We start from the raw sequence: 18,601 nt of genomic DNA on the forward strand, positions 1-18,601 counted from the left end.
TCCCTCCCCGCACGGAGCCTGCCTTCCCGATGCTCCCGCCGACAGACGTGGGCTGTGTGTTGACCTATGACTTTCTTTGATTCTGTCGCCATGAAAGTTCATACGACTTTTCCACGGTGCAGCACGGCTCTCCAGTAACTGGAGTCCACGTTTCCAGGACCTGGTCTTCATGTTTCGCTCAGAATAAGTGATTTTCTTATTTCTTTTAAAGCGAGCTGTTGTTTCATGTTAACACTGGACAGAGGAGAAATTTAAATGACCCAAACAACTCTGGTCTAATTCCTCAGGGAATTGCCTCGACTTTTACCTTTTTGGCATTTGACTTTGACAGATCTTGTAGCATCCTGATTTCAAGGAGCGATTCTGTTATCAGTAGGTATGTTCCTAAGACAACCTATAAAATCCTTTTATCCTAATATAGAAGAATGATACTACCAGAGGATGGTAGAACAATCTTCTTATTGTAATACGTCTAATTAGCAACTTTCTGAAATAGCAAAAAGAGGCTTTCTCCTTTCTGATGGAACCCCAGCTTCAGATATGGGACCTCCTCCCCCTTCCACTGCCCTCCCCCATGTTCCCTGCTCTGCATCCAAATGATGCCCAGCTCCTCCTCCTGAATCTCGGGGAACGTGCCATTTCTCAAGTCTGACACCTGGGACCTCCAGCCGGCATCTGTCGCCCTAGCCACACCCCCTCACGCCCACGTCACGGAGGCGCCAGGCTTCCCAGTTCTACCCTGGCTGCTGCTTCATCTTTCTGGATTACTTACTGCAAAGTGTCTCTGGGTGTCAGAGAAAAGAAAGCTGCCTGTGTGGGCATTTTTGCCCCTCACGTGGACACAAAGCTGAAGTCGTCAGGGGAGAGTTACCCGCGTGAGAACCCTGAGCCCACCTGGAACCCCAGCGTGGCTGAGCTTTCCAAGTCAGGACCCTGGAGAGCGACCACCAGGCCCAGACCTAGAGGTGCCTGCAATGACAGGCCGGGCCCTGCAGGGCCGAACACTGGAGAGAGCACTGGTGGGCTGCTCCGTCCCTCACCAGGGCTGCTGCCCCTGGACCCCCGGCCTTCAGAGCTGCCTCACTGTCCACCTCTCACCGTCCAGTCTCCCCCCGTGACGCCTCGGGAAAGCCTTCCCTCGTCATCCTCCCATTCCCTCATTTGCTCCTTCATCACAACCAGGACACCCCCCCCCCGCCTGCGGGTCACTCCCTTCTTCACCTGCTGTCGTCTGTCCCTCCTCCGCAGAAAGCAAGTGCCGTGAAGCAGAGACCACGGCCCTGTGCTTCACCGCGGTGCCGTCAGTGTTTAAACCGTGTCCGACACCCAGAATGTACTCTATACATATGTGACAATTAAGTAAATGAAATAAGACAAGCAATAAGAACCGGAAATTAGACTGGAATATCAGGAGGCTACTGGAGACCTGAGCCGGACAGCTCGGGCTAATACCAGCCGCGTCGGGGTTGCACAAAAGTGCTTGATTCAGGCTCCACGTGGGATACACCCCCCACTCACCAGGTGGACTGCCGGGGGTACATCTAAAGTTCAGAATAGTCAATACACTTTTGAGCTAATGTGAACTAGGCCAGGGCAACCTCTTACGTGAACCTCAACACAGCTGCTCACCTCATTCATTCTCGCGAGGCACGGTGACGTCTGGACATCAGGTAGAGGACTGACCAAGCTGGGCCACTGACCGCCCCACAGAAGCCAGCAGCCAGCACCACTGCCCTGAGGCCCTCGGCTGCAGGAGCCCGGGGAAGGTCCAGGGAGGCCCCCGGCTGGGCGTTGGGGACCTGCCATCTCAGGACAGGGGCAGGGACACACCAGGTGGCAGAGCAGACTGTTACTAGGGTCAGATCTGGGGAGCATGTTTAGTTGGGCCCGTGCTGTGGTTTTAAATCAGTCACCAGTGGTTTTTGTTTGTTTGTTTGTTTAAATCAGGAGATTTCACATAAAATAGAGGTGTCTAGCATCTCTTGAAAATTCAGAAGTTCTGGAAATATTGGGCTTAGAATTCTCACATGACAGTAGTCACCTGACATAGAGCAGCAACTGCCCCCTTCAACTGGGACTCTCCGTCTTGAGGCTGCCCCAGTCCCTGTCCCTCTGCCTGGGCAGTGCTCAGCCTGTTTCATTTACTCCCAGTAACTGCATGGCCCCAATCTGTGTCTGCACTGAGAACTCCTCCCATGAAGGCTGATGACAAGATGGTGCTGAGACTGGGAATATGCAAAGTATCTATAAAGAATCACAGTATCCATTTCCCCCCCAAAGCAAGGATCTATGGTATATTGCAACAGGCACGAAACTTGTGGTGGATTATATGGTAAAGATATGTATGAGAACAGGACACATTTCTGGAGGAAGTGTGCATCTATGTCCATGCATGCATACATGTATGCATATAGTAGGTGCTCAATGAATATTTATTGGATAATAATGTGTTTGAAATCACAAACACTGAGACTCTGACTTGCTACTGGGCACCTCACAGCTTCTGGGCCCAGCACACTTTTCTGTTTTTCCTCATATTTTCTCCAGTTTTAGCCCAATGTGGACAGCAAAACAGAGACCTGACCATGGCCACTAATGATCATAAGTAAGAGCTGGTTCGTGGATCATCAGCGGGTCAGTTTGCACTCACGATCTCATCTGGGGAAGGCGAGGCTTCTTGGTCGTTGGTGTGGGCTCCTGGCTCTCCACCAGCCAGCTGTGACTCTGAGCACGTCACCTGGCTCTCGTCCACAGCAGGCTCCTCTGTCACATCACACCATCCGCGGGACTCCTTTCTGCCTTCTGATTTCTCTTTCTGTGAAAAACAAAGACACGAGAAAAGTGACTGGAAACTCAGAACCTGCAGAGCTTGGCAAAGAAAGGTCAAGAAGAGATTTCCCCCAGTACTTAAGGCCAGAGTCTCGAATGCCTGGGCAGCAGTCCACGGCGGGCCAACCGTGGGACGCGAACCTGTTACAGAAGGTTGAGTGAAGCTCGGAGAGGAACAGAGGGTGGTGACGGGGAGCGGCCTGGAGACAGGGAGCAACGGGGGAGCTGGCAAGTGTTGCTAATTAGATCATTAGAAACTGAGCAACTGAACGCAATTGCTACTGAAGCAGCAAGAAAACAGCCAGGGGGTGCTCGACCGTAGCAAGGATATATGCTAACGGACAGAAGCAGGGTCCCCAAGGAACTCAGGACAGTGACCCCCAACAGGCTCACTGATGGCCAGTGGAAAACAGCATCGGACGGAGCCCAGTCTCACTTACCTACAGAGATTGAAAATACACTAAAAAGCACATAGGAAGTGCCCAGAAAATATTTGTTGAATTATATTCATAAAAGCTCAGGAGTGCTTCACTACTAGAAAACCTTAACTTGAAGAAAATGAAAAGTATGAGGAATACCACAATAATCATTCTTCATAAAAGGATTCACTGTAAGTATATCTCAAGCAAAACTCTTGTGCCTGCATTTAAAGTGTAAAATTAAAATACTCCCATTAGCAAAGACTTTCCCAGCATCTATAAAGAAGACGGAGTTCAGAATCCCTGCTGTAGATTCAGACTTGCCTCCACTTGACCTGACAGCATCAGGCACAGATGCACAGATAAACGACCCCCAATGAATGGCCGCAGGTCTTGGTTGTCATCTGCTGCTTCCCGATTTAATGACTTTGAGCAACAGCCACTTTCCTCTCACAGATCCACCGGTGGGATAGGCTCCGGGAAGTTCTGCTGGGGGTCTTGGTTGGCTGCCTCATGTGCTTGCCGTCAGGCCGGAACCTGGTGTGGAGTCCTCTGGTGTGCTGCAGCCCGGTGGCCTGTCTCCCGCTCCACGTCCATTGAGCCCCGGGGGCTTTCCAGTAGGAAAGTGGCTGAGGTTCCCGGCAGTACAAAGTCAGGAGCTCCCAGGGCTCCTAAGGCTCTGCCCAGGGCTGGCGCGGCATCTCTCCTGCCTCATCCCACTGTTTAGACCAGCCAGGCTCAATGAGCGAGGTAGCCAGAGAAGGTCGTCAACCCCAGAGGGACGTAGACTTGACACCACAGTGGGCTCTCCCCGAGGGCCCCAATTTCCCAGAGAGCAGGAAGCAGGCTTAGAGCCAGGCACCTACAAACAGGCCATTCTGAGTACAGAGAAAGCAGGGCCCAGACAGGCCCAGATCCCAGAGCGTGCGCCCAAGCTCCCAAGAGACCCTCTCCTAAGAAACAAAGGTGAGCCTCAGCCAGAGATCTCCCCAGGCCTTGGGGCAGAGAAAGCCGCCGTGTCAGGCTGGGTTCAGAACCAGCCAGGACGGTGCCTCCTTCTGCACAGGGGGGTGGTGGGAGCTCTCCCGCCTTCTTTCACCACAAGTGCAGGACAGGGAGGGGCAGGTCACCTGTCCTTTACCTTCACACCTGAGGCGGTGCCTGTGAGGGATTGCGTCCACCCCCTCCACACCAACGGGGCCTGGTTTAGTGGACAAACATCCTGGAATCCCAGCTGATAAGTGCAGGGGGACTTCAGGACCGAGCTTATTTTCATGTGGGAAGGACGTGACTATCAAGGCCAGAGGGCAGCAGCCAGGCTCCAGAGATGGCTCCCTGCGAACCCACCCAACTGCACACTTCTGCATGGGTCCCCTTCCCTGAGCGCAGCTACAGGACTTGATTTAACTAAGAGGCCAGGCAGAGCTGATCCTGTACCAGCAGAGGACCGAGCGGAGGACCGAGCAGAGGACTGGAAGCTGCTGAGCTCCATGTAAGAAGCCCGGCGGCCTTTCTGGAAACACAACATAGAGAGACGCCACAGAGCAGCCACATGGAGAGGGAGTCCTGAGCCCACGGGAAGAGGAAAGGCCCAGCTGTCACCCAGAGGACCCCAGAGAGGCCAGCCCAGGACCTAGAGGAGCATGAAAGGCAGTCGTTGTTTTCAGGTACTGCATTTTAGGAGTTCACCAATGCAGAAGCAGCCCCTGAGCACCAGCAAAGCACCGTAAGCAAGACGTGTTTTCACATCCCATCCACACACAGTGCTCCATCCAAGAAACACTTGTCACGCCTTTACATTGGCCGTGTGTCCTCTCTCCTATGAAAGCACTTGTGCATTCCGCCCCAGAGAACCAGGCTTACACTTGGAGTTAAGAAAAGTCTCCGGTTGAAAGCTGGAGTCTCCGTGCCAGGCGCACCAGCCCTTAGGGGAGGTGGTCTTGAGGCAGCAGTATCAGAAGCCTCTGCAGGGTCTCAGGGAAGAGGTGACATGGACAGAGTGGTGTTTGGGAGGCTCATTTTGGCAGCAGAGCGCAGATGGCTGGCAGTGGTGTGATCTAAGTAGACCCTAGTCCAAACCTGGGCTGGTAGAAAAGGAGAGAATTATAGAGCCTGATTAACGACAGAAAGTCAAAGATTGCTGAGACCTGGAAGAAAGTGATTGCATGAGCATAAAAATGCAAGAGTGTGGGAGCTTGGGAGGAGGAGCTGGGCAGGGAGGTCCACCCAGACGTGGACTTGCACATCGGGATGCCCCTGAGAACAGGGCTGTCTACGGGGATCTGTGGTAATGAAGGCTGAGCAGGCTGTGGGGAGAGGAAGGCTGGGATGGAGCCTGGGATCAGGTGGGACCACACATTCCTACATGTGGGCCACAGGTGGAAGGTAAGTGACGCTTGGGACAGTGACGGTTCAGAGCCGAGTTCCTCACTGCCGAGTGCTTTGGTTCTGCTGTCCCACGTGACCACTTGTTTTCACTGTGTTCAGAAAGTTTGTGATGGCTTGTTTCTGTGGTGCTGGGAGTCAAACCCAGGGCCTGGGAAATGACAGTGAGTGAGCTGAACCCCAGCCCCCCCGTGTTCCCGAGTTTCAACGGTAGGCAGAGCGACCGGAGTGATCATTTGAAACCCACGCTCCAAAGAATCTGGACTCCAGATGTCTCTGTCATGGACTCTTCAAACCCAACACAGAGCCGAGCCCTCACCCCTGTTAGGAGCCAACTGTAGCCTCCCCAGAGATCGTGACATCTCAACAGAAACAATTGTTCATCACTTAGAGGACAAAGGGGTTTCTTTCAGGCAGGAGTATTTCAGTGCCAGTGTTGCCCAGGATGATAGTTAAAAATACACCAACTGTCAGTGGGTTTCACTGTGGTTTAAAGATTCCCTGCAGAAATGCACCCAGTTGTGCCCACACCATGTTGCTGCCTGGACTCTGGTCTGGCAGCAGCACAGTGAAGTGGCGCTCAGCGGCCTTGGTTTCCCCAGTGTGAAGGGCCACACACCAGATGAAGGGACAGGTTGGAGCAAGTCCCCTTCTGCGCAGATTGCACACCACCAGAGGGCTCTTCTCACTGCCTTTAAGATCCAAGAGTGAGCACCGTCCCAGTCTCCTTGTCCTACAACCATCCAAAGAGGAAGAGCTGTCGTTTCAACCACTCCTGTGCAAACCCCGAGCTGACCACCTCACCTAAGGGGCCTGTTGATTCCCACAGGAGCAGGGCAGCACTCTAATGTCTTCCCTTTTACAGGGGAGGGACCTGAGCTCAGAGAAAGCTGCCCGAGCACCTGGCCCTGAGTGGCTGCGTGGCTGGGCTGCTGGCCCTCACCAGCACCTGTCTTTCTGTTGCCTTGGAACACGCTGATGGCGCCCCAGCCCCTGGCTCCCAGTGCAGCCACTTAGCGCCAGTCACCCCAGCCCTGCCCCTAAGGCAAGTTCCGCCAGTTCCCCTGCTCTGTCTCCTTCGTTGTCTGTTTGGGTGCAGAGAATACAGTGGAGGACTTCAGGGGACACTGGATAGAAGGGGCCTGGGCCCTGTGTTAGTCAGGGTTCTCCACAGAAGTAGAACAGACAGGGCACATAGACATACACGGAAATAGACCCGTGAGTGTTACACAGGCACACAGAGCTGCCATAATTTAATGGCTCACCCAGCTGTGGAGGCTGAGAAGCCCCCTGATCTGCCGTCTGCAGCTGGGGCCCCAGGAGAGCTGGCGCGGCAGGCGGACACCTGAGCAGGTGTCCAGGGCGGAGCAGTGCAGTCCACTCAGCTCCAGCAGCAAGCGCCTCTCCCTTGCCCTGCCTCTGGACCTGCTCTAGCCCTCAGCCTGGATGAGACCCACCCCACTGGGGAGGGGATCTTCTCCCTAGCCCGCCATTCAAATGCTAATCTCTTCAGAAAACACCCTCCCTGGGAGACCCCAGAAGATATCTAGGCATCCTGTGATCAGGTCAAGTGGACACACAAATCCACTGAAATCTTCATGGACACGTGGAATGAGGGCTGGTCCTCTGGAGTATGAGACAGCACGGGAACAGACACGCGGTCCCAAGTGAGCCACCTCGGGTGAGCCAGCCCCAGCCAGCAGTACAGCTGATCACAGCTGTACGAGACACCAAAAATACACGAATGGCCTACCACGTGGGAGAGAGAGGCATCTTTATTGTGTGAAGGCTGAGACTTGGTGCGTTGTTACACGGTGCTGCAGTCTGAACTGGCAGCATTTAGCTCCAAAGCCAGTAATCCCAAAGGGCAGAGCCTGCGACAGCCAAGATCGCCCAAATGTGAGCTGATTGTACAGGAAATCCTCCCCAAATTCCCGACACACACCATCCCACCAGTAGCACTAGACTCTAGAAAAACCCTCGGGAAATATCTGCATTGGCAAGCTTTAGCCATCCTCAACCAAGTGCTTTCAACAACAGCAAACATTATTGCAGCTCACAAACTGGAGAGGCCGAAGCCTTGTCTGGTCTCAGAAGGGCCATTCTGCCCGCCTGGGCCAGACTCTGCCGTTACCATCTGGGCTCACTCAAACATCTGGGCCCTGGCAGTGTTGGCTACGAGCAGGCTAGCAAGATAGCTGAGCTTGACCAGGTGATGGTGGTGGCAGAGGGGCAGCAAGAGGACAGTCTCTAAAGCAAAGCACTTTTTAAGCCAAGTCACATGGTTACCAAAAGGAAGTGTGGAAGGCGTTGCCACCTGTGTGGTCTCCAAGGCAGACCCAGTGGGGTCATTCCTACGACCGGTCTACGCCAGCAGGCCAGGGTCAGCTGCGGAACCAGAGCACAAACCAGGATGTCTCTAAGTCCTTTCCTCTGACCTGCGGACCCCCAGCAATCCAAGGGTAACAGATCACAGGACAGCAGCCCCAGCTGGCTCTCGGAGTGTGCTGGGAAGCTGGCTTGGAGAGAAGTGACCGATTCCGTGTTGCCACGTCTGGTTTGGCAGAGCCCAGAGGAGAAAGCCGACTCCATCTGACAGAAGCAGCTTCCGCAGGATGTGAGGCATCCTCCCCGTGAATCATGGGGAAGATGTGTTCCAGGCCTCCCTCGGCCTCCTCCACGTGGCAAGGAGGAGGTGACTGTCCGCGGTGAGTGTGTCCCCTTTCCTAAAAGGAGAAGGATAAAAGAAAGCTACCCTAGGGCAGCGGCACAAGTCAGCCCGTCTGCACTCCTCCAGGTCTCCCTTTGCCTTGATTTCTACATCCAAGAGCTTCTCTTTGCGGCTTGCTGTTGTTTCTATAAAAATACCTTTCGCTTGGCAACATCTTAGACAAGAAAGGAAAATATCTAACTGGAAAAAAACACAGCTTGTCTGTCATTCAGTGACTTAAGGCCAGAGCAATGACGAGTTGTTATGGTTTAATTATCTGCCTCCAAATTCACATTGAAGTTCTGACCCCAAGTACCCCAGAACCTGACCTGACTCGGAGAGAGGGTCATTGCAGATGTAATGAGCTGAGAGGGGGTGGCACTGGTCATGCACACAAAGAGATCGCCACCAGACGATGAAGTCAGACTCCAGGGCCACACAGCCGAGCCAAGGACGGCGAGGATCTCCAGCAAACCAGCAGAAGCCAGAGAGGGGCGCAGAGCAGCTGCCAGTCCTCGTCCTCCAACACCAAGCTCCAGGACTGTGAGGCAGGGAGTGTCAGTTGCCCAAGACACCTATCCGTGGTCTTTGTCATGTGGCCTCAGCAAACTAGTGCAGAACAAGCACCCACGCCACCCACCGCTTCACACTCAGCTTTTGTCACTTCCTACCCCAAGACTGCTGGCCCCAGACCCAGGTGAGAACGCAGACACAGGCTCTGCCGGGCTCAGCCAGCATAGCCCTGAGCAGACCCCAACCCAGGGCCCCAGGCTGCCCTGCACTTTCCTCTGCACAGAGCTGTTGTGGAAGTTTGCAGACAAAGACCGGAGCTGCCATTTTAAAGGTAGCTGCACCCACGGTGCAATAGATTATCTGCTCAAAGAATTGGTTCTTAATTGATTCCTTATAAACACTGAGTGCTCCCGGGTGCTCCTATTTAAAAGAGCTCTGTGGGAGACCCTTGGTATAGCCCAGGGTCTTTCAGGGTGCGAATGATCACCTGCCTCCCTCCAAATTCATTTGTTTTGCAAGCGTAACTTCTCTTCCTAGGAGAGATTTTCCTGAATGTGGGTCTGCCCTGGATCCTACGCCCTGCCCTGGCTGTGGGGCCCAGTAATGCTCCCCAGTCCCACTGCATCCTGGTTCATGGTGACAATACAGGACGCCCACAGGGACACTGCCTGTGGGATGCACAGGTGTCTGGAATGATCTCCCCCCACCCAGTCCATTGTGAGCATCCTCAACTTAAAATCATTGCTTCGGGGAAAAAAAAAGGGGGGGGAGGACAGCATTTTGCCAAATGCTGACCTTTGACTACTAATTACTCCTATTAGTGAGCTCTGTGTTAATTACTACTCTGGGTACCTAGGTGTTTGTAAAATAGCAGGTGCTTTGCTGGGTCTGCTTTAGGCTGCCTGCACAGAAAGAGATGCCTCTGTGGGTGCACTTGGGCCACTAGAGGGGGACAGCTGTGGCTGGAGTGACTAGAATCACATCACTTTAACAACAGCCTCTATTGGGGGAAGAAAGTTGCTGGAGTCTTGCATGAGCTTCAAGGTTCCCTCCAGCAATTGCTTTCATTGATGATTAATTAATTTACTGCATAAGCGTTGATGGAGCCCGACTACGTGTCAGTCGCTGTCCTCAGCCTGGAGGTGGAGGTGAAGAGGCCTCAGCTCTACCCTCCCATGCTGGCCGTCTAGTGGGACGATCAACTGCAAACCAACACGCCAGGTGGCCAGTGCTGCCCCAGGTGGAGAAAGGCAGCTTGGGAGCACAAAGAAGCACCTGGTTCTCCTGGAAATGCCAGGAACCGCTCCCAGAGTTGGTGGCATTCTCAGGGAAACTCGGGACGTGTCAGGGCTTGCCAAGGCCTGATGTCAGGCAGGGCGTCTCAAGAAGACAGAGCAGCGGGAAGGATCAGCAATGAGGTCCCGAGTCTGCAGACTGCTGGGCGCGGGCACGATGGGGAGCAGGAGGACGTCACTTTAGAACAGTTGCCGGGGCAAGGTGAGGCCCCAGAGCAGAGGGCATCATTGGCTACTGAAGAGCTTCACCCTGGATGGCCTGGAGGACACCTGAAGTGTGAAAGGACTGGAGGCAAGGGCTGAGCCGGGTCACACACACCACGGGGGACGTGCAAACCTGGGGCCTCCACTGCGGAACGGAGAGAAGGGCAGAGACTGGGCAATAGTAATGAGGTGGAACTCTAGAGCCCGGGACTGCGAGGGACCGAGGAAGGGTCTGGGAAGGCTGCACACCTCCAGCTGGGGTTCACAGGAGTCCTTTCTAAAACGGTGGTGCAGGCGGAGGGTGACTAGTGCTGTCCACTCCCAGGAGCAGCAGAAACGCAGGACAGCTTCCGGGAGACCTCCACCCACTCCTTCCAACAGGTTCTCCTTGCAACCTCCCAACTCAGCCACAGATCACAGGAGATCAGTGCCACTCACACAGGCAGGAAGCCCCGGCCCTGACCCTCCAAGGCTGCCAGGTCCTGCTGCCCACGGCAGAGCACCCAGCAGAAAAGAAGAGCTTATTAAAATACACTGGATGGCTCCTAAAATCACAAGCGGGGCTGAAAGGCCAGGCCTGGCAGTGGCATGACCAGGGAGGACCACACTCGTGTCTCCCCCTTTGCTGCACGCTGCCTTCACCAGGAGACGGTGGACACCGCGTCAGTCTTCCCTCGAGCATATCGGATGGCAGAACCCGGTTCTGCAGAGGTGGCCGCGCTGGAAGGAGGGGGAACGCCAGTGGCTGGCTTCCTCTTGGACAGTGAGACCCAAGTGCAGAAACGCCCACACGGGGCAGGTTCAGGACGAGGCCCCACTAGGACAGACCTGGAACCCAGTGACCCGTGCCTCCTGGGCTGTGCGACATAGTGAGTGTCCACCGGGCAGCTTCCAACTTTGTCCTGCGGTTCCTCCACTCAGACGGGAATCTCCCTGTGGTGGGTGAGGGCTGGTGGGTGAGGGCTGGTGGGTGAGCTCCCTGAGGTGAAGGGCTGTTCTCACCTCAACAGACGGCCCTGGCCAGCTCCATGACCACCAGGGAGCGTGGCTTGCTCCATGAGCACTTCCTGGGCTGCTGCACCTCCCGACCTGCGGGCATTCAGCAGAAGTACTGGACACACCTGTACTCAGGCTGCCCCGCCCACAGGCCCGCGTGAGTGCAGAGATGCTGTGGCGCCTGTCGTCTCTGTGACCACCTACCATCCGTGCAGAGGCAGTCACGGGTTGCCCTGCAGAGAGGCCCTCTGGTCACTCAGGGAGGCGAGGGCCACCCTAGGCAGGTGCAGCAGCACACCTGGCTCTGCTCCTTGGAATGGGCTCCTGCGGACTCTGTCACCATAAAAAGAAACCAGGGGAATGGCTGAGCCAAGGAGATGAAAGGAAAAGCCGGCAGCCCGCTGGCAGACTCTGAAAGGAGGCCTGGGCTGGGAGAGGCCTGAGGACTCCACTCCAGCTCTTTCTCCAGAGAGAGGTTGTCAGATGCACGTCCAGGCGGCCGGCCTCAACCGCAGTGGGAGCTGCCTGCTCTTCCTCATGTCCACAGTCCGCTGTGCTCGGAAATCTGAACAGCTGTACAGAGAGAAAGTCCCTCGTCCTGGTCCCAAGGGGCAGAGGCAAGGCTCTGCTGGGTGGCTCCATTCTCAGTCTTGAGTTTGAGGTCCAGGTGGGCAGAGGCCCATGGCCCTGGGCTGTTTCCCTGGAAACCGGGTCAGAAATAGTTTCAAGGAAACCAGGCAGATCCACCATGACCGGAGCAGCTGGATTCGGGAGACCATGGTGAGGGGGGCCCGGCCTCCCGGCTCCTCCGGCACATGCTGACAGAGTCCAGAGGCGGGGGCGGCTGGTCTGCGGCAGGTGGGGCTGACCACTGGGTGTTAGGCGTGTCGGGGCTCCCCTGATGTCCCTGTGTACACAGGCTCGAGTTCTCCCTGACCATGACATCACACTTTTGGATGGGAGACTCCTCGACCGTGAGATCTTTAAGCAATTCACCTATTCTCCATCTATCTCCACTTCCACTTTACCAGATGGGGTAAGAATGACCCCAGCCTTAAAGAAGCCCAAACAAAGGAAGTTCACAGACATTCAGACAGTGGAAGAAGAGGCAAGGGAAGGCCGGGTCCCCACAAGAGGAAACCACAAAGGGAGCCCTACAGTGGGTCCCGATTCACACCTGGAAAGCTTCTGGACATAAAAGAGGGGGAGAGGGTCCCAGGCAAAGGGGTTTCCCTGAGCTGGGGAGGTGGACTGGGCATTGGGGGCCGAGGCAGCTAGATCCGATGAACAGAGAGAGCGATGCTGTGGTTCAGATCTGAACACTCCCAAAGGCGTGCGCGTCCCGGCCTTGGTCCAGCCCCGGCTCTGTCCTGAGCAGTGGGACCTTTAAGCGATGGGCTAGTCAAGGAGGTTAGGCCCCTGGAGGAGTGTCCTTGAGGGGACACTGGAACCCGGGCCGCTCACTTCCTCTCTGCTTCCCAACCCCACGAGGTGGGCAGCTCTGCACACAGCTGCTCCTGCCGTGGTGCTCCGCCTCCCCACAGGCCCAACTCGATGGCCAACTGGCCAGGGACTGAAGCCTCTCAAGCCATGAGCCAAAGTGACCCGTGCTCCTTAGAAGCTGTGTCCCAGTGCTCCACTCACGGGGACGACAGGCCAGGGGATGACCGAGCTCAGGGTCTGAGAGGGCTCCTCCTGCGTGTTGGCTGAGTACAGCCGTCCACGGGTGTCCACAGGAGTGGGCTCCAGGACACCCACTGAGGCGGATGCCGAAGTCCCTCTACGAAAGGCACAGGATTCGCACATCACTTGCCCCCTCCTCTCCCATGCCCTGCGTCACCTGCAGGTGACTATGATATGGGAGTCGGTGTAAAAGTGTGTGAACAGTTGTCCTCTGTGTTGTCTAGGGACGATGGAGACAGCAGCAAGGCCTGTGTGGGTGTTACAGACACAACTGCTCCCCAGGCACTCTCAGGGTGGATGACCCCACGGAGGTGGGACGTCAGGGCACAGAGGGCCACCTGCAGGGTGCGTCCCTGTTCGTGAGGACACTACCTGAGTAGGAGAAGGACCGTGGAGAAGAACACGGGAAACAATTGCTGACGTTCACACAGGACCCGGCACAGTTCACGTTCCGACCATCAGAGTGCAGACATCCTGACACGCAGGGGTCAGGAAGAGCGTTCAAGAGAACACCGCCAAACTGGCCCCGTGAAAGGTGGCCTGGCCTCCCCAGACAACGCCGAGAAGCAAGTCTCAAAAGGATCGTGTGATTGGATCCTTACTGGGTCCCAAAACAAGCACAGAAGCATTTAAAGGAGTAAAAAAAACAATCCAACACCCCAAACATAAGATGTACAGTGTTTGGCATCCAGAGAAAAACGGAGGCAGGAAAATGTGATACATGAGGAGGAAAACCAGTCAAGTAAACAACCAGAAACGGCACAGACCATAACATGATTAACAAGGACATTAAAACAACGTTATAAACATATCCATAGGCTCAGGATGATAACGAATCGTGAACATGATCAAGAGAGACAGGAGAGGTGTCTTAAAATCCAAATGGAAACTTTTATAGATGAAAAACACATCTAAGATTAAAAACAACAGAAAGTATTAAGAGATCAGACCTATATAGAAAGGTCCCTGAGCAGCAATAAAAATACTCAAAGGTTAAAATCGAGGGGAAATATTGAAAGAGTGAACAGATCATGAACGAGCTTCAAGCCAGCTAGCAACGTGTCACCGGTGGCCCTGGAAGAGAGGGGGAGAAAACAGGAAGAGGAAACAGGAGAAATATGGCAAGAAATAATGAAAAATGTCCCCAAATTTGAAGAAAACTATAAACCAGACTCAAGAAGTTCAAAAGAAGAAACAAGACACAGACATATCAAGGCACATCGGAATCACATTGTTTAAAACTGAAGATCCAGGAAAAATGTCTTTAAAGCCACATTTATAAAAAGGTATGTCACATCTGTCCTATATAGGACAGATACGAGAACAACAGACTTCTCCCTGGAAACCAAGCAAGTCAGAAGAAATGGGTAACATCTCAAAGGGGCCAGAAGAAAACACCACCCACCTCGAACTCCCTGACATTTATACATTAAATAACTCACCTACCAACAAACCCACCCAGAGGACTGTGGAGTGAAATACAATGGAACCCAACATGCCAAAGTGTGTGGAAACTGCTCAGAGGAAAAAGCACAGCAGCCAGCACTTCAGTTAGACAAACAGGAAGTTCTCAAATCCATTACCAGCTTCTGTCTGAAGAGAGTAGACAAGGGACGAGCTGGAATCTCGGCGTAGTTTTAATCTGCATCTCTCTAATCACTAGTGATGTTAAGCATTTTCTCATATATTTGTGGACCATTCATATTTCTTTTTTTGTGACATATCTGTTCAATTCCTTTGCCCACTTAGTGATTCGGTTATTTGCTTTTATGGTGTTGAGGTTTTTTTAATTTTTTGTATACCCTGGAGATTAATGCTGTATCTGAGGTGCAGGTGGCAAAGATTTTCTTCCATTCTGCAGGTTATTTCTTTACATTCTTGATTGTTTCCTTTGCTGTGAAAAAGCTTTTTACTTTGCTATCAACCCATTTATTGATCCTTGATTTTACTTCTTGTGCTTTAGGAGTCTTGTTGAGGAATTTGGTTCCTAAGCCAACACGATGGAGATTGGGGCCTACGTTTTCTTCTCCCCTTTGTGGTTTCCTCTTGTGGGGACCCGGCCTTCCCTTGCCTCTTCTTCCACTGTCTGAATGTCTGTGAACTTCCTTTGTTTGGGCTTCTTTAAGGCTGGGGTCATTCTTACCCCATCTGGTAAAGTGGAAGTGGAGATAGATGGAGAATAGGTGAATTGCTTAAAGATCTCACGGTCGAGGAGTCTCCCATCCAAAAGTGTGATGTCATGGTCAGGGAGAACTCGAGCCTGTGTACACAGGGACATCAGGGGAGCCCCGACACAAACATGGTTCCAGAAAGAGAACTCCAGGCCCAGATGATGTCACCGCAGATTCTACCCAACATTTATGGGAGAAACGACACCCGTCCTTCACAAACTCTCCCCAAGAGTTGAAGAAGAGGGTAGCAGGGCAGGTGGGTGGCACACGCCTGAAATCCCAGCAGCCCGGGAAGCTGAGACAGGAGGATCGTGAGTTCAAAGCCAGCCTCCGCATCGGTGAGGCCCTAAGCAACTCAGTGAGACCCCGACTCTAAATAAAGTACAAAATAGGGCTGGGGACGTGGCTCGGTGGTCGAGTGCCCTGAGTTCAATCCCTGGTACCCTCCCCCCCACCAAAATGAAGCCTAGCAGGCAGAATAATGGTCCCCACCAATGCCCGTGTCCCGTCCTCTGTGTGTGTCACCTCACGTGGGAGAAGGGAGTGTGTAAACGTGACTGAGTTGAAGACCTTGAGCAGACTGTGTGCCCTGCCCCACCCAGGTGAGCCCACTGCAGCCCCGGGTCCTCTCGGTGGGAGAGGGGGCAGCGCTGGGAGATACCCACCGGCCTTCTCTTAAGGAGAAGGTGGCCATGAGGCAAGGAATTGAGGAAACCTCTAGAAACCAGAAGTAAGGGCAGTCCCTCCTGGGCCCCCACCAGGGACCAGCCCTGCCAACCCCTGAGTAAAGTCCCCTTGAGACTTTTGCCCTCAGCAACTCGAGGGCAATACTTTTTTGTTGTTTTAAGTCACTGACTTTGTGTTAATTTGTTACAGCAGCAGTAGGAAACCAATCCAGGAAAGGAACCTCCCGATTCATTCTGGGATCCCAGCAGCATCTTGGTACTGAGACCAGACAACAGCATGGCAACCAAGGAGCCTACAGCACGTTAACAACGGACGTCGTGACTCCGCTTCAGCAAACCCAGCCTGTAAAGAGGAGACTCATCGTGCCAAATGGGACTTGTCCCAGGACGGCTACCACGAGTTCAGACCCCACTGCTCTTCCCACACCCGGCTCCTTTAGCGGATCCGCCTCCAGCCTCCCGTCCTGGTCACCCTCATCTTCCCACTCCTCCCCCAGCTCGGGCCCCTGGCACCTGCGTCTTTCTGCTTCCTGTGTGAAGCACCTCCTGTGCTCACGCCAGGCCCCTGCTCACACCGTCTCTTCCTTCAGATCTCCCGGGGGATCCTCCTGGCTCACGTCCCAGCATGGACAGCGGCCTGTGCTCTGGGACGCTCCTCCTCCTGTGCGGGCTCCCTGCTCCTCTGCCCCACGGCACTCCAGTAAGCCTCCCCCGGGGACTCCGACTTCTCTTGAACGACTGCTCTCTTCCTGGACTGCGGGTCCCACAGGGCAGGAACGGTGTCCCGGGCTTCTTGGAGTCCCCAGTGCCCCGCAGGGCCTGGCATGGGGTGGAGCCTTCGTAAACCATTGCTCAGTAGACACTTCAGTGGAGAAGAGTCGGCACTTCCTTGGGATAAAACCCAAAGGCAGAAGTGGTCGTCAGAGGGATGCAGGTGTGCAGACACAGCACACCATGTCCGCCACTCAAAACCTCTCCATGCGACTCCGTGTCAGAGCCTCAGCAGGTCAGAGCACTTACACACGTGCCAGGGTACCTGAGGCACCAAGAGGATGTGGCCCCCTGTTTCTCTGATGAGGAAACTGGACCTCAGGAGGATGGATTGTCTGCCCAAGATCCTGGTGTGAGACAGTGCCAGGGCTGGTCCTCGCCCAGCCCACTCACTGTCCAGTGCCCACCCTGACTGTGCCTCTGAGCAATGCCACACTGCCCGCTCCCTGCAGAAGACACCTCAGCAGGGCTCTCTGCGCGCCCCCTGAGGATCCCTGCAGACAGGCTGGAAGCCCCACAGCCACCCTTCTTGCCCCCTGCCCTGCCCCTGATGTCTTTCCCTAAAAGAGAACAAATATGGAAAAGGGGGTGTGTCTGAATGAGAACCTAATAGGAACGCAGTCAGCAGTCCCGTGAACATTTCCCACTCACGTCCTAGCCGACACCCAGCCTCTAAGACAAGCCCCTGCCCACCAGGACGGTGCCCTCTGTGTTGGCGTGACTGGGGTCTCGGGCCCCATCGGCTGCATCTCATCCCAGCGGCTGCCCTGAGCCTGCGTTTCTGTTTCTGCTCGGGTCTCCTTCACACCTGCTGGGTTGTCACCGCATCCCAGAAGGGGCAGTGGCGAGGCCTCCTTTGCTGGGGCCGCGACCCTTCACTGTGAGAGCTGCCTAAGTCCCTGATTGGGTCCCGGCTCTGTCATCTGGAAAAGGAGTGAGTTGCTTCCCATTGATCATTCATTTTTCCATTTGTTTGATGTCATATTTTAATTTCTTCCTTTTTGAGCAGGGAATTGCACAATCTCCTTAGGCCTTTGCCAAATTGCTCAGATCTGCATTTATTTTAGCTATCACCACAGCATGTTCAGGAAGACGCTGCCCAGCAGATGGCCCTTGATCTCCGAGAACAATCACTTTTCCAAGGTGGACACAGAGTCACAAAGTCTGGGGACAAGCAGAGGGGACATTGAGCCCCTTGAATGGTAAAGACAGTATCTGGCAGTGGCTCAAGCTTCTCCCACATTCTCCATCTCAGAGCGACACAGGGGCAGTCAGGGCTGGGCGCTTCCCCAAGTAGCCAACACAGTGATCTGCTCTGACCACGATGGCCCACAAGGGTGTCTGGTCTGCTGCTGGGCTCCTTCCCCAGCTCACGTGTGACCCAGGTGTACTCAGAGCTGGACTGTTCAAATGCCCATGCCATGCCCTCAGAAACCCCTTTCCCCCTCAAGATGTCCGTCCCTCTTGAGGACTTACGTCCACTCACTCTGGCTCTGGAGGCTGTCCTCACTAGCAGAGGGGACCTTCCCGCCTGTCTGTATCAGCTCCACTCTGTCATCGTCATTCCTGTGCCTCTGCCCTAGAATGGCCCCGACGTGGAAGAGGGCCACTCTTCACACACACACTCACACACACACACACACACACTCTCACACACTCACACACACAGACACACTCTCACACACAGACACACACACGCTCACACACACACACAACACTCACACACACAGACACACACACTCTCTCACACACACTCTCACACACACACTCTCTCTCACACACACACACTCACACACACTCTCTCACAGACACTCTCTCACACACACACTCACACACACACTCACACACACACACTCACACACACTCTCTCACACACTCTCTCACACACACAGACACACACACACTCACACACACACTCACACACACACTCTCTCACACA

This window comes from Marmota marmota, unplaced genomic scaffold (assembly GCF_001458135.2).
Source record: "Marmota marmota marmota unplaced genomic scaffold, marMar, whole genome shotgun sequence".
Taxonomy (NCBI): Eukaryota; Metazoa; Chordata; class Mammalia; order Rodentia; family Sciuridae; genus Marmota; species Marmota marmota.